The 14,833-nt window shown below is 40.1% G+C and overlaps 1 long non-coding RNA gene across 9 annotated transcripts in view; it reads right to left on the bottom strand.

The window, feature by feature from the left end:
- LOC127476888 (uncharacterized) overlaps positions 1 to 14,833 on the bottom strand; it is a 554,098-nt gene that overhangs the window by 216,318 nt on the left and 322,947 nt on the right. For all 9 annotated transcript variants that reach the window (XR_007906755.1, XR_007906754.1, XR_007906757.1 and 6 more), the window contains one exon: positions 3,628 to 3,781. This is a non-coding gene — a long non-coding RNA (uncharacterized LOC127476888). The remainder of the gene's footprint in view (positions 1 to 3,627; positions 3,782 to 14,833) is intronic.

Below are 14,833 nucleotides of genomic sequence, written 5' to 3'. Positions count from 1 at the left end.
AAAAAAAAGCACTAAGCCTAAGAAACAAGTCTGTTGACATATTGAACCCACTACCTCAGAAAGGTTAGACTAACCTTTTTGGTTAAAAGTTAAAAATCAACTCTATCTATTCTAGGTGGTCTACCCCAGGCAGACCACTCAGTTTGTTCAGAGTGTGTTTTGGTTAACAACAATCTAACCAACAAAAATCTGAGAAGAATGTGTTTAGGCAAATGTCTAACAGTAAAAGCAATCCAAGCAAAAGGGCGTTTTCTGTTGCTACATGAAACTTTACAATATTTATATGTTTATATATAAGCAGTACATAAAATGAGGTGCCTCAAGAATGCCTAGGGGAAGGAGAGATTTCCTAGTTTGTCCCTGCATCCCTGCTGACTGTGCCAGGCTTCTGTTGCAACCAGAAAGCATTGTTTCTGCTGAAGTGAACCTGTGGTTTTCTCTAACAATTTTACAATGACATGTCAGAAGAAAACTCAGCAAAAGGCAAAGAAAATTGGGCACTCTGGTGTTAGTCTAATCTGACTGATGTTCAAAAATGATCATTTTTTCTTATATAGTACACTGAACACTTCAAAAATCAGCATTTGGTTGACTGCATCCTTCGATGCTGGAATTGTGCCCCATCTCTCCAGACTGTGATTGTTAAGACCTTTCACAGGATCCAATACAAAGCACCCCTGAAATCATTTTATGCCCAAAAGGATGCTGCTGGGTTGAATGCAATGAAGAGCGGCAAAATTAAACACTCGTGGCAGAAAGGGGTTTGGTTCTCTGAGGAGGAGTCAACAGATTCAAAAATCATATCAGCATCCCAAAGCTGGAGCTAAAACCTGTCCGCAATATAAAGCTTAATCACTGAACACGATCCGCTGCAAAAATAACAGAGATTTAACAATAACAATGGGCTGTTCAGTCCCTGGAATAGTTTTGCAAAAGGAACACATGGTTAGAACTCTGAACATCTTTCCTTTACATAGACAGTGATTCAGCTTTGAAGTGAAAGGCAGTGTTTCAGTTTACCGTGTCAGAAGAACACTAACAAAAATATTGTTGGCACAAACACAGATCATCACATTCTGTATTGACAGATACAGTTTGGGAAGGGGTATTTTGCTGCACAAAGTGCTTGGTTAATGAGCTCATGAAAAAGAAATAACAACATACTGATTCATGCTTCAGCTTCTTTTAAGAAGAGACTGACCAGCTGTCCAAGAACACTGTCAGGAGACAATCATTTTCTAAGGCTGACATTACACTGACCCCCTTTCAAAAGCAGTAAGTACAGTCTGTCATCTCAGGAAACTTATATATCTTTGTAAATAAGTGTTTTGCTTGCACAGTGAAGCGAGCTTGCAATCCTAGCTGCTTTTGCTTTTGCAAGGAAACATGATCAGCATCATAAGAACACAGGAATATTTTAGCAGTTATAACTTCTGTGAAGTCTGACTGCTTGATTCAGCACTCCAGGTCCTATAGCCTTTCCAAACTAATTAGAGATGTGTTATGACACTCATGAGAAATGCAACTGGGGGATTTCTGAGTCTTAATAAATCAACCTTGTCATTTTATTCGGTGCCTTCTTTCCCTCTTGTGTGCTTTCAGTGACATATATCACATCAATTATTGTTTTTTAGACTACATCTGATACAGGTCAAAGTAAAGCAAAAAAAATTACTTATTGTATTTGTCATCATAAGATACCTTATTTTATAATAAAAATACTTTTGTTGCATGCCAACCTGTAAGATCAATGATTGGTTTCTGAAATTCTTTGAAGTGTGAGTATGTGAATAGAATATCCAAATTTGACTGTCATGCAACTCTTGCAATAGTCAAGCCTCCTAAGTGGCCAATAAAATTATGCCTGCTTCTCTAAACCAATACTAGAAATGTTGGTGGTTACAACCTAAAGCTGACTAAAGTAAATGGGAAGCTTTCTACTAATTTCTTTCATACTCATCTCAGTTCAAAAAAAAAAAGGAAAAAAAAAGGAAAACAGGAATAAAACAGGAATACAAGAAATCTGGTGCAAAAGACAAGAGAAATGGGATTCACTGAACAGCTTGAAGAGCACGTGGAAAAACTCCTTCCAAAAAATTTTCATCTACATCTGCATAGAAGTAGAATGTCTGAGTACCAGCTGCTGGAAGATGGGAGCTATTCCATTTCCTCCCACAGCTCAAAAGGAGGAGCTGGTGGACACACACCCCCACACTAAAGGTCTCCAAGCTCACTGCCTTACTTCACATCACTCTTTCCGTGAAGCCTAATTCTCAGTGATGTATCATGAGGAATCTTATTTATTTACTGCCCTAAGCTGATCTTTGTGTCAATAGAGTATTCATGTTAAAGACAATCATACTCAATTCTGACTCGAATGTAGTTTAGGTGTTTGGGTTGGTTTGGGGATTTTGAGGGTGAGGGGGCTTGGGGGGTGGTCTTTGTTCATTTACTTGGTTTTTTTAGTTGGTTGGGGTTTGGGGGGGGGGGATAAGGGAGGTTGCTTATTACTTAATGTTGCAGATCCAAGAAAATGAGAGAATAAGCTTGGAGTTCCACCAAGAGGGTGGCAAAACACTCAGAAGAGGATTTTGAAGATTTGAAACTGGTGAGTTTGTATACAACACAATTTCATTGTGTTATCATTGATTCACTATTTTCCCAAGGGGAAAAAAAATTGACCTTGTGCTGGTAAAATGAATCAGGAAAGGAGCAGGGAGTAAAATGTTTGCTATTCTACTGGGAAAGAATTTCAGAAGCAGAGTTCTCCATGTCAGATGAGCAGGAGAAAGGAACTGAAATCGCCCCCTCCACATCAAAACGTGTACATGCAACAGCAGGAAGAAGGAACAAAGATACACCATGGAAAAACTTTCTAGTCTGAAGTAACCAGGCACAAATACACCATTAGAATACACATATGGACAACAAGAAAAACTGTACTTCTTAAAACAGCATGCAGGCTCCATGAAATGGATTCACCACTCCAGAAGAACATTGCTCCAGCCCCTTGGTTAACAAGTGCAGATCACTGGTGGGACACATCATTTAGCAATCTCTTTGAGCTGTGCTGCCTTGGGTGGTTAATTGGATAGTGCCATGGTGTAATTGCACACAACTGTTCAGTGTAAAATCCCCAGTTACTGGAAGAAAAAAGTTGTAGAAAAATACAGAAAAGCTCCAGTAATTGTTTTAAAGTAAGTTGACAAGATGTTTTTGCTTCCACTCCACTGAGCAGACTCCTGCCTTTCTTGTCTGCTGTAAACTTGTGCTACCCAGCACATCAGTACTGTGTATGTGACAGAAGACAACCTTAGCAATCCAAGGAGACAGTATTAGATTCTAATTGTTCAATTTTCAAACAATTTTTTCGTTGAGACTCAGTCATTATTTCTCATATGTACTCTAATAACCCACAATTGCCTACCTAGTTTCAAATTTTGAACTTTAAATTAGTCTAGGAGCTGTTACATGCTTTTAGGGCTGGTTCCAGTGCACCAACACCTCCCATGAAGAAAAACATTCAAATACAAATGCACTAATTAATCATTGAAGCAGATCCAAAGCTACAGGAAGCTGTGTGTGGTGTTACCCTGTAGAGAGGAAGGAGCAGACAGAATTACTTACCAGGACCCATCTTTGAACAGTTGCTCTTTGCTAGTCAGCAGTGAGGGGAGCACACTAGAGCAGCAGCACTGCAGTTCACTCCTCAGCCCTCCTGCCTGGGTCTGGGCACACTCCTATTTTCAGTCATGTTTCAGAAAGTCAAATGCACAGAAAGCTGTGGAAGTTGACAAAAAATTGGAGCAACTGTTCAGCGTCCTAGCCATGACATACAATCCCTTCAATACCATAATGCACAATTAGTTCACCTCAATCTTTTAATGCTTTTTGATGCTGATTTCCACCCCTAACAATGAGACCTGCCTGAGTGATTCACTGCATCTGTTGGCTGGAGTCAATCCTGCTCCATTTATGAGTTCCAGGATTTTTAGATTGTAAAGATCACCATATCAAAACTACACTTAATGGTGTTGAAGAAACTATTTTTTTAATAAATACATATATAACACTCTAAACAAAGCTGGCATTTTTTCTAATGCCAGTGGTGATAAACGCACTCTCCTGAGCCTGTTCAGTAGAGAGAAAATTGGAATTTTTCTCTTAGAACCTTACATCTCCAAACCTGATTGGCACCCTGCTGTATTTCTTGTACACTTCTAATGAAGGGTGCAACCACTTTAACCTCTTCCAATTGAAGCAATGGTTTATGACACCCAACTATCACTTCTGATATCACAAAATAAAGTACCTTCAAAACACCGTGCACCTGTAAAGGCAAGACATGAGCATATGCATGGGCAAGAGAACACATAACTAGGAACAAATGAAAGCATATTAGCTTTATGGATCATCAGGTCTTTTAGGGAATGATTGATATCAGAACTGTATTCCCACTGAATCTGAGCTGTATTTTGGTTTTATTTGTTAGGAATTTCCACTCCTGCTAGGATGAGCTTGGTGCACTACAAACGGCACTTAGTGACCTTTGCCAATATGATTTATATTGCTACATAACTAAAAAGCAGTAAAGCATATGTGGTTCCCTGTATCAGGGTAAATTTATGCTGATACTTTTGGTCTGTGTTTGGCCCTGCCACCTGTGAAAGTTTTGCTCTTTCCCTGCCAAGTTATGGGAAAACAAGCACTGATAAACAGGAAAATTGTCCTTGAAGAGAGCTCCTTGTATAAACTGTTTTAATTGGTGTCCTGTGATTGGTTACTTGTCTGTCAAGGGCATTTGGAGGAGAAAGTGATGATGAAGTGAGGAAGGCTCGGCCCCAGACTCAATTAAGATAGACCCCAAAATGCACTGCACATGCGTGCGGGGATTTCTGAAGTTCTCATGCATGGGCAGAAGAGGTGCACTGACATAACCGCGGGGTTATGGGGACTGAGGGCCTTTGGCTGGGCGGTGCTGGCCACACCTGGGAGGTTGTGGTCTCTCAATTAATTGTTTAAAAAGCAGATAGTGCTCGCTTGGAGTGAGCTAGCTTACTTCAAGGAGAGCATTGCCTTTTGGCGGGGACGCTTGCCAGCTTGTTAACTTACTGACTCTCCAAGGATGCCGCTTCTGCTCTGGGTAATTATAGGTATGCTAGGTCGGTAAGACAACTTTATAGGCAACAACTGGGTAACTGGGGAGATCGCGCTGGGGGCTTATTCCTCTCCTCGTCCTCCCTTTTGGGTTTGTTCATTTTCTTGGCCACCTTTTGTAATAAATATTGGTTGCTTTTTTTTTTTTTGATCTATCAACGGTGACTGTTTTTCCTGTCTGTATATCTCGGACCTTCCCTGATACAGTTCCCCTGTCTGTATTACAGTCCTCATTGTTGGTTTACATTTGCTAGAGTTTAATTAAGTGCAAAGATAGAGTTGATGATTTCTGGTGCAGCAAAAATTTTATTTTTTTCCCGAAAATATTGCTACATCATCTGATTTTATAGTGGAATAGTTGGCAGCTACTTCTGTAATTTAAGCATAGAGTTAAAAATATGAATGCTGTTATGCTTAATTAGATATTCTGTATACAGTTTTTCTTCATCAACTAATTTATACACAGATTAGGGCTGGTTTATTGTGCTATTACATATTTTAGATATGTAAAAATACATTTGATCTGAAAGAAGACAACTTGCAGTTAAAAGCAAGAAGAAAATTAATCTGATTAACTGCAAGTTATTTAAATCAATAAAAACGCAGCTAAAAAAATACCTCACGACAGGATTATTAGCCAGCAGTGATCCTGATACAACAACAGTGGTAAAATGTTCCATCAGTGATCTGTATAACCATGGAGTATTGCAAGATTTTAGCTCCAGCTTAGCTGAGTTCATCTGCTTCTTTTTTTCCCTTTTTTTGTTAATTCTACGCACAGTTAGTCTGCAATGCATTTTCATGTTTTACATTACTGGATTCATAGACAGCTTCTAGCACATGTTAATGTGTATTCTTAGGGAAGAAGTGTTTGTAGTATGGGTACTGAGAAGAGCTAGACTATGTTCAGCTTCAGAAGAAATCCTTATCCCATGATGTGTGGTCACCTGTAAAGTACCCATCCCACATATTTCCCACGGAATATCCACCTTGTTTGGCAAAAAAAGGCAAGAATTTGAATTTTAATCAGTTTTTCTGATAAGAGAGTCCAATTTGTGTCCACCATGAGCTCATGAAGGGGACTCATCCTCAGGCTCTCATTCCCACATCCCATCCCGTGCAACACTGCTCCCACCACCTCCTCCCTGCCCAGACCCACCTCTTTTCCTGCTGTGACCCTTCCTGCTCCCATGCATTCCTGCCAAAATCCCTGCTCTCCTCACTGCCCTGGCACAGCCTGCTCACCCTTCCTCTCCCCTCTCCATGTTTTGGCCATGCCACGGTGCTTTTCCACAGAACTGTCCCTGTCCCAACAGGACCCTGCCCTCCATTTTGGTACTGACCGCCTCAGCACCTGAGGCAAACAGATTTTGGCTGAAACTGCCCAAACCCACAAATAACCCAACTCCAGAAATAAATCACTCCCTGAGGATAGAGAGGGGGTGGCCCTGAGGCAGCCCCAGCCCTCCTTACCAAGAAGCAGCCTGCCCCAGGTGTCCCTCCGGGGACTCCCTCACACAGGTGAGCCCCTCCCCGTGCAGGTGACATCCCCCCTCATGCAGATGAGCCCCTCCCCGTGCAGGTGACATCCTCCCTCACGCAGGTGAGCCCCTTCCTGTGCAGGTGACATCCCCCCTCACACAGGTGAGCCCCTCCCCGTGCAGGTGACATCCCCCCTCATGCAGATGAGCCCCTCCCCATGCAGGTGACATCCCCCCTCACACAGGTGAGCCCCTGCCCGCCGCACTTCCAGAAGCTTTGGCCTCTCCACCCTCTGGGCACATCAGTCACCTGCCCCAGGAAGCACATGCTCCATTTTTGAGGCACCCTTGGTTCAGAACTGCACATACACACACACACACCCCCAGGAAAATCCTCACTTTACAGCCCCTTTCTTCACAGGAAAGGCAGCTCCATTTTGGGTCAGCCCAAATACTGCCCCTAAACACCACACAGTACAATACACCAAAGGAAAGGGGTTTGCTGCTTCACATCAGTTCTCTTCTTCAGCTTTTTCCTTTGCTGGATGCTGTTTTAATAAACACAGCCCCTCTTGTCTTCCCTAACAGACTTTTATTCTCTTAGAGATTCATAAGATTCCCATTCTAACAGCAGGAGCAGAAAGCCAGCCCAGCACCCAAGCCCAGACAGAGCTTCAACATCCACAGAGACTCTCCTGACAGCGAGAAGAGGTGGCACCCAAAATTCTTAACACTGCTGACACTCTTTCAAACAAGAAAAGGAAGTGTTCCACAAGAGAAGGAATTGTCACTGGAAAAATTAAACACAATCCAAGCTTAAGCTTTCTTCCCAAATTTTCTTGATTAGGCATCAAGAAGACTATAGTGCACAAATTTCTGTGCTCCTGAGGACTTCTGATCTACTTATCACTGAAGTTTGCCCCTAACCCTGAAAGGGAATCTGTTCCAAGAAAGAACATGATTAAAAAAGACCCCAGCATGACACTGTCTCCCATTTCCCATGGACAAAGGAAAGCATATTTGTTTGCACAAGAAATAACAAACCCAGCAGGCAGAAAAGTTGTGACAGATGAAGGGGTTTGGCTTTAAAAACTCTTATTTTTACCCCATATATAGTTTACCTACCACATAAATTAAAAAAGGGACAAAAAAAGCAGGAGGAGGAGGAGGAGGAAAGAGAAACCATCAACTTAATATACTCCAAGGCAAAGGGGTGCATTTCCCCTACCCCCAAATACCTGACTGAAGCTCTTTATTTCAGTACTCAGAGGATCAAGCAATGGTGAGCATAACAGCTGGAAAAGGGATTGAAACCAGTTAGTACTGGGTGTGCATAACAATTTTACCTGCATTATTTATTACTGGGATCTAGTTCTGTATGTAGCATTGATTTCTTTTGTTTATCCAGTAGCAAATGGATGTGGACTAATAACGATTCTTCAATTAGACTGTGAAAGTTTGTTTTACACTAGCAAAAAATTCTTCACTTTATACAGGAGGTGTGTTTCCTTTTTGACAAAATTTTGATCACGACAATGCAATTTGGACATTCAGCACTGGAGTTAAACTGACTCAAATGCTCTACTTGAGATTTTTGCCTCATTCCTTGCACACAGCAGGGCCAAGATACAAGAACATTCAAAAGAATAAGCATTCACGGTTACCTGGCCAGCTTTCCAAGAATGGAGAAAGGGCTACTAGATGGAGTCAAAATGTAGCTTTTACTCCATTCATGATACCTTTTCTTTAATCAACATGGAGAAGCTGGCTGCAACAAACCTGATATATTATCTCTATCTCTTTGGGTGGTGTTTTTTTCTGTTGGTTGGTTTTTTTTGTTTTGTTTTCCACAAAGTGTTGTATTTCTTATATAAGAAATTTCAATCATGAAACAAAACTGCAGAATCTTTGAAAACAGATTTTTCACACTTACGATTTTTCCATCTAAGGCATATATGTTACCAGTAATAACACCTTAAAAATATAACAGCAAATTTTTCAGTGAAGTTTCTTGTCCTACTTATTTTAAATGGTTAAATCCCATGCCAGCAACACCAATATACCTATGGCAGTATGTCTATGCTCCATTACTGGCAATTATAAACGTCACTGCGAACAGAAATTCTCCCCACATTCTTGCCATATAAAATTAAATATGAGATTTTCAGAAGCCAAGCAAGAGTATTTGTTTGGTCTATGAAAAAGAAGGGAATTGAACCACAGAGCAGCAATTCACCCTTGTCTGGCAAATGATATCTGAGACTTATGGTTAAATATGACTTTGTTATACTGCACCTTTAGAAGCACATGAAAGCTCAACATAATAAGAGCAAGTGTAATAAACCAAGTATATAACATAAGGCACAGCTTATTACATTGACATTACTATTACTATGGGATCTGATTTTAAGCATGATCTGAATAACTTCTGCCTGAAAGTCCCCTGTTGCCAGGGAGCTCCACTGTACCTCTTATCCTTCTGATCACACTTAATGGAACGGTAGTGAAAATCAGGAAGATCACAAGACAAAAATAAGAGCTGGCTTAGTAATTACATCTCCTGGGACTCCTTTATGTTTTACCTTAGGAAGCTACAGGTCATCACCATCCCTTTTATTTCCCTTTTTCTTGTTTGAGCAAACATTTCTGCCTGCCAATTTGCAGGCATAGTGACTCCCACAGTTACCGTTTTCTGTAAATGTAATGGCTAAAAATCAATAGTCACTATAATTCTTTCGAAGTTCATTATAAATTTCAATGCAACCAAAACTAGTTAAGATCCCCTGGCTGCAATGATTCAACCACATGAATAAATCTAAACAAATGAATAACTATTTTGGGGTCAATGCAATTTTTCACCAGTGTGAAGAAAGTCTCAAAGAGCTTTTTATAAGCCAAAGATTAGGAATGAGGCAAAAATCTTCCTGGAAGAACAAACACCTGTGTATATTCACTTATTCACTGCTGTAGTTTCACTCTGACCCATTTTCTAGGAACAAAGGTTTAGTCCTTCATAATTTCTATGCTCCTAGTATCCCCCCATCCAACTCCATCCTCAAGAATGCCTCCTACCTGTACTATTTATTTCAAAACTCTAACACTTAACATTGGAGTAGTATCTTTCCAGTTTCACTAAGGAGCCCCAGTTATCCCATTATATATCCTATCTGTGGGAATAATACGTGTGTGTGTTACCTGAAAACATTAAACTAAATGAAGTTGTTTTCCTTATCTCTATGTTTTTGTTTTCAAGCATGGGGGCACAGGAAGGGTGATACACCAACTCCAGCAGTACAGATCCCAAAGGTTTTCTTAGCTCATGGCATTCTTTTTAGCTCTAAAAAAACCCTTCCCAAAATGCACTACAGAATCTCTGAGGAAAGCAAGCATCCAGCATATACTAACAAAATGGCTTGTGTTTGTACTGCCTTTTACAGATTTGCTGAGCAGCAGCAGAAAGCATTTGGCAGCACTAATCAGATCTGGTTTGGAGCCCAGGCAGCAGAGAAAAAAGAATGGCACCAGTAGGGCCTCCAGAAAGCACCAGGTAGTTCTACTCAATGACTCTGTGCATGCCATCTTTTTATCCTGACAATATTGTCCTTTCCCATGAGTCAGTCTACTGAATGAGGGGTTTGTGGGAAAGATGAAATGGCAAGACAAACTTGTTAGGAATGCTAAAGGCTTCAGAAATCAGTGGATGCCTCACACATATATGTTGGCACCCAAAGCTTTGCATATCCTACATCTGGCTGAGAATTCAGTTCTCCAAGAACCTCTTTAAAGTAAGTAATTACTGTTACCAGTTTTATGTGTTCTCCCCATAGTTTTTATCTCATTGGCAGGTGTCAACGAACACTTTTTAAGCTTCATAAATTTAATTTAAATGCCTTCTCAAATTCAGTGTTTAACACTACTATTTTTTATCTCAAATATTTTAGTCCATATTCTTTTTCTTTTAAAATTCACTAGGACAAATTGGGAAGCATTAGACATCACTCCTGCCATGAATATGATATATTTAACAATCCTTACTTCCCTTTATTATTCTTTCAGTTTAGACAACAGCACATCACCTTAAAGTACTCATATGTTCAGCCAAAAATTCAGTTGGGTTATTCAAGCTATCACACTTTTGCAAGGTTTCACAAAACAGATCTTTCACAGGGAAGAGGAAAACATCCTAAAGTTGCTACAGGAAACAACTTTGGATCTTTTCTGCCGGTAGATGATTTAAATTTCTAACATTCTAGGTTGCAAGGAACATCAGTTTAACAGGAGTCAGGATGAAAGCTCTCCTTTGAAAAGGTTTTCCATAATTCTCCGTTTCATGGCTGCTGATTTCCCTGTGCAGGTGGAGTCCCCACAGAACACACCGAACCGCCCAGAACTCTGGCCCCAGTTCCATCAGCCTGTCCAGTCACACACCACTCAGCTCCGAGCAAACAAGAATAAACAGACCCACTGTCAGCTGGGATTGTTTTTCCTCCCCTCCCAGCACAGCAGCAACGATGGAGCGTTCCCTGAATAGGCTGGCACCGTGTGAAAGCAGCTCACATAACACCTAAAGGAAATTACATGCACAGGAAAGGCAGGACAGGGCTCTTGAGTAACGGGAGCATTCCATGAAAGCACTGTAAACAAAGTACTTCACAGTACCTTGACCCCTTATTTCTGCTTTGTAGTTGGATATAATCAATATACCACTATCACAAGGACTAAAAACGTGGCTGCAAACGTCCTACTGGTGTCCTATGCCGTTCTACAAGTGCAACTATGGACCTGTGCTTTTAGACTGCCTCAGAATATTGTTATGAAGTTATTTTTCTAAGTCAGTATATTAAAGAACATAATCTACAAAGACCTTTAAAATTAAAGGCATTAAATATTAGGTTTCTGAACTAAGCAAAAGGCCTTTTAAGGCTGTGAGAAGAAAAAAAATTACAAGTAGCAATTCCAGAACCAAGGTTTCTGTTTCAAAAAAGCAATAAGCATTTAATAACCATGCCCCTATTGTCTTCAACAAAACTTACACTGTAAACTGCTTGTCAGTTTTGAGATGGAAACTGGATTATAATTTTCAAAACTTCCAGTCTGCTCACTGAGAAAGATCACCAAATTTGCTACCAGGAGCAATTTAATACTACCCTACTTCACAGCGCTTGAAAGTCCAAAGAGCCACTCAGTTTTACCAAAAGTCATGTATTTACTCTAACTCAGTGAACAGGACAAGACTCTTTTTCCCCCTCTCAATATTTTATGAAGTTTACTGCAGAAGAACTACTATTATAGATACATCAATAAATTCATTCCAGAGATTACAAATAAACTCACAGACACTGTTTAAAGCTCAGTTTTACACTGACTATTGCTATGCTACCCTGTGTGTTTATAACTCAGAAGATGGTATAAATGCAAAGAGGCTCACTCTTACTATCATGACAATGAAAAAACAATTCTTACAAATTATTGAAAGAGTAATGGGAGAGAAAGAACTTTAGACAAAGGGATGACAAACTTATAGCATGATATATACACACTGTCACTGACTATGTGTTGTTCTATGCTGCAGCATTTTATCTTATATCCACTTGAAAGTCCTCAGAGTCAATCTTTGATGCATTTTTTTAATTTGCAAAATATTTGTTATAATAAATGCTGGTTCTCATTTACCTGGATGCAATCCAAAATGATTGAGGAATTTAATAACAGAAACTAATTTGTAGTACAGTGATTTCCTTATAATTAACTTTGCTATACATTTTGACAGGCAGTCTTTAAGATCGAAACTATGACATTTATCAATACAATTTTAAATTATACTTACTCATACTGATGAAAAATGGCTCCCTATTGCATAGTCTTCAGTCCTCACTGTCAAAATAACACAAAATTTGCATGTTCTTCTGTCAGAAACCTATCCTACAGAATTCTTCAATGTTCCTCCTGTTAAAACAGCTTTTGTTTTATACCCAATTCTGAAATGCTTTACAACACACAAAAGACTTTCCTTCATGCCATACTGAAATACAGGGAGCCTTTTTGCTCTTATAAAGCCTTAACTATTTTCACTGCTATGCCATTTCAACAAACTTAGGGTTAGTGACAGCAAAGGACCTGCAGACAAGAGCTAGAAGAGGCATCAAATCACCTGCAAATACTTTGCAAGAAATATGAAGTGCATGGGCAATGGAAGTCTAAATTGCACTGGCTTGTCTGGGCTGCTTGCAGGACACAGCCTGATCAGACTCATTTGTCACTTGAGATCCAGCAATATCATTCCCTCTGCAAGTCTCCGAAGGAAGGCTGAGGGAAGTAGATTTACAGGTACCTTCAGAGGCCTTGCACGGCAGCAGGGATGGCTCCACAGTGGCAGAGAGCATTTTGGTTTCTGTAGCACATCTCAGACACTATTCTTTGGGCTGGCAGAGGTCACATGAGTGAGAAACAAACCATCGTCAACTTCCCACTGTGCAAAATAAGGCAAATGAAAGCAAAGTGTTGAATGCAAATGTGAATGCACACTGAGCTTCAGAAAGTTCATGTGCTTTTGGCTCAGAGTTATAGCTAGATGATAATGTCTCCTTTATTACTCACACCTCTACAGGAAAGCCAGGAAGTAGTAGCTTCAGATATCTTAAATTCTGCCTGATAATTTTCAGTTTTCACCCCCATCAAGGCTACAGTGTCAGAAATACCAGATACAGACTTATGAAAAGTTCACAAGATTTGTTTAGGGATATTGTAATCCAATTATTTAAACACTGTGATAATACTTAAGAGAGCCATAAAACAATCCCCTTTTCTGCTCTGATCTTAGTGAGGAGATCTATACTTTAATACCTTGATATATCCCTTAATACCATGATGCCCAGACTGCCATGTGTAAAACAAGGACCATAGTACCCAACTGCACAACTCAGCAGTGCTTCAAAGTGGTATCTAATGCAAGGGTTCAAAGTCCAGGGGTACTCCAGGTACTACAACCAGCAGCAGGACCCAGCTCCGGGTAAGGCAAGGCACAGCTCCCAAGGAGCTGGGCTTTCACACCTGCCAGGGCTGCACAAAGAACCTCCACGTAGAGCAAACTGGGTGACAGGGTGAGGCATGAAGGAGGGAAGACTAAAAGACTTCACACAACAGCTACAGGTAAATGTAGTAAATGATACTTAATGACGTGCAAAGAATTCAGTACAACATCAGCCTCTCTACACCAGGGACACACCATTCTGTCACAAGCTGCTACAGTCCAGAAGAGCAAAGATAAGATCATTCGAAATGTTAAATTTAAATTATAGTCCAGCCTACAAAATCCAAATAGTTCAGAAGAGAAACCTTACAAATGCACTGACCCAATATTTGGCTTTTACAGAAGCAGCTTCAAAAAATTCCAGATATCCTTCACCTGCTGTACTGAAATTTCCTAAGTTGACTTTCCTCAGTGAAGTCATCTCAGCTTTCTTGATTTGTGTGATGATCTTATTTCTTCCTTCTTTGATTATGTATATTGTCTAGTGGCTTTGCTTACAACACTGACCATTATGAACCACCTGTGCTCTGCGGCAGGTAATTCATTATACAATAAATCATTTCAAAACCCTGAGTCACAGAAATGTGATCATCTGTGGTTTAGCATTCTTTTGACCCTTAAACTTCAGACTTCCAGCTACAGTTCACTCTGAGAAGCTACAAGGTTTGGGTTTCACTTGGATCTCGTTAGAAGAAACTCAGTATTTTCACTGAAGAACTAGAGTACAAGAAAGCATGATCTCCATGGTAGTTACAGAGTAGCTGAGAATGCTGCTAAGCAGTAAGATTTTAACACTCAAAATGTCTGGGCAACTGAGATGTCTCAACAGCAACAATTACTTTTAAATGCCATCCTATTTTGAAACATCTTGGCAGCATTCACAAATATGTGAAAAGGCTACAACATGTAAAGGTTTAGATGCCACTCAGATCTAAGCACTTCAGTGAATTTCTGTTAAATCATTTTGGTTTTATGCTTCTCCCATCCCAGACTAAATCTGGCTGAGCTGCTCTTGAAAGTAGTTATAGTTAGGAACTCGGAGGTATTTTCATAAAGGTATTTTACTTGAATTTCAAAATAAGAGCTGCATCAACAACAATGAAATAGGAGAAAAAAAGCAAGCTGCAATGTTCCTGTTTACATTTGCAAACAAGACTGGATGAAA

This window comes from Manacus candei, unplaced genomic scaffold (assembly GCF_025592945.1).
Source record: "Manacus candei isolate 608988 ecotype Guabito, Panama unplaced genomic scaffold, ASM2559294v1 h1tg000050l, whole genome shotgun sequence".
Lineage (NCBI taxonomy): Eukaryota > Metazoa > Chordata > Aves > Passeriformes > Pipridae > Manacus > Manacus candei.
The sequence above is the reverse complement of the archived record's forward strand: the minus strand, read 5'-3'. Positions and strand labels throughout refer to the sequence as shown.